Below are 1,695 nucleotides of genomic sequence, written 5' to 3' on the forward strand. Positions count from 1 at the left end.
CAAAAAAAAATCTTTTTGGTTTTTCTCTTTTAAAACATTAAACCCAATCTTTTTGTCTTTTCGGATTTTTCTGTACAAACAAGAAATTCACAATCTTTTTAAATTTTTTATAATTTTAAGACATGAAAACACACTATTTTTGAAGTTTTTAAATGTTTCAATGTTTTTGGATTCTATACAAACGAAAATCACAGTATTTTTATATTTTCTGAGTTTCTCCCCTTAAAACCTAAAAATAAAATAAATTTAAGCTAAAATTAACAGAAAAGACAGATAATTATCTGTGTTTCAGGATATCAGCGTTTTTTCAAAGGCTTTGGTAAATAGATCGGCTTTCTGAAAATCAGTATGTACTTTCTCAAGGTCAGTTAATTTCTTTTCATAACAATCACGTATAAAATGATATCGAATCTCGATATGTTTCATTTTAGAATGTTGTACGGGATTTTTGGTGATACTAATAGCAGCAGAATTATCAATTAAGATGGGAGTAGTAAGAAACTTCAAACCGTAGTCACGAAGATGTTGTTGTATCCACAAAACTTGGGAACAGCAACTCGAGGCTGCAACATACTCAGCTTCGGCGGTTGAAGTGGAGACCGTTGTCTGCTTCTTACACTGCCAGGAAACAAGCCGGTTTCCTAAGAATTGACATCCCGCTGTGGTAGACTTGAAATTAATCTTTCATCCTCCATAGTCTAAGTTGGAATAAGCGGTAAGATCAAAAGTATCGTCTTTGGGGTACCATAACCCGATGTCAGGATTTCCCCTCAGATATTGAAGAATACGCTTGACCGCTGCCAGGTGAGTCACTCGGGGACTAGCTTGGTACGTAGCACATAAACAAACAACAAGCATTATGTCGGGTCGAGAAGCAGTAAGATACATCAATGAACCAATCATAGTACGATAAAGTGTTGGATCGACAGTATCCTCCAATTCATCCGGTGATAAATCGTGACCCACAGGGAGAGGAGTAGAAGGGATTTTTCCGGCAGTAATCTTGAATCGGCTTAAAACATCATTCACATATTTTGTCTGGTGAATAAAGATTCCGTTCGTAGACTGATGAACCTGCAACCCTAAAAAGAAATTCATCTCTCACATCGAACTCATCTCGAACTTGGTTTGCATTGATTTCTCGAACTCCTTACACAACTTGTCGTTTGTTGACCCAAAGATTATGTTATCAACATAAATCTGAACGAGAAGAAGATCATCACCAACTTATAAAACAAAGTGCAGTCAAAAGTTCCACGTTTGAAACCATTATTCGTCAGATGGTCGACGAGCGTGCCATACCAAGCTCTCGGGGCTTGATGTAGACCATATAATGCGTTGTTTAAACGGTAAACACGGTCAGGATAATCAGGGTCTTCAAAACCTGGAGGCTGTAACACAAACACTTCCTCATGAAGTTCACCATTGAGAAAAGCACTCTTGACATCCATTTGGTATACTTTAATGTTCTTATAAGCAGCATACGCCAGAAAGATTCAAATCGACTCTAATCTTGCAATAGGAGCATATACTTCAGTGTAATCAATACCCTCTTGCTGATGAAAACCTTGCACCACTAAACGTGCCTTGTTTCTCACAATTACCCCACGATCATCTTTCTTACACTTATATACCCCCTTAGTTGGAATCACCTTATTGACTCTAGCAGGTTTGTTGATAAGATCCTAAAAACCC

This window comes from Bidens hawaiensis, unplaced genomic scaffold (assembly GCF_021521415.1).
Source record: "Bidens hawaiensis isolate Kalapana, Puna unplaced genomic scaffold, B.hawaiensis_p1.1 tig00008141_1, whole genome shotgun sequence".
NCBI lineage: Eukaryota > Viridiplantae > Streptophyta > Magnoliopsida > Asterales > Asteraceae > Bidens > Bidens hawaiensis.